This window comes from Eimeria mitis, genomic scaffold (assembly GCF_000499745.2).
Source record: "Eimeria mitis Houghton genomic scaffold, Emh_scaff1017, whole genome shotgun sequence".
NCBI classification, from domain to species: Eukaryota; Apicomplexa; class Conoidasida; order Eucoccidiorida; family Eimeriidae; genus Eimeria; species Eimeria mitis.
This window is the reverse complement of record NW_013567109.1, coordinates 11275-11483: the sequence shown is the minus strand read 5'-3', so window position 1 is coordinate 11483 and position 209 is coordinate 11275. Positions and strand designations below refer to the sequence as shown.

The window sequence follows — 209 nt, the reverse complement described above, 5'->3', positions numbered from 1 at the left end:
CACTTGGCTGCCAGCTCGCGGATTCGTTTCTGCAGCAACAAAACCCTAAACCCTAAACCCTAAACCCTAATATTCCAACCCGAAATCCCAAACCCCAGGAGCTGTAAACCCTAAACCCTAAACCCTAAACCCTAGACCTTAAGCCCGACGATATAAACCCTCCTCCCCGCCAAAAAACCCTAAACCCCCGAACCCCCCCCTCTAAACCC

General features: G+C 51.7%; 1 protein-coding gene across 1 annotated transcript in view; it reads right to left on the bottom strand.

Moving 5' to 3' along the window:
- The window catches only part of EMH_0027640 (50S ribosomal protein L4, putative), a gene marked incomplete at both ends in the record, with an annotated part of 2584 nt that overhangs the window by 1730 nt on the left and 645 nt on the right, over positions 1 to 209 (bottom strand). The gene's annotated exons all lie outside the window — the stretch shown is intronic.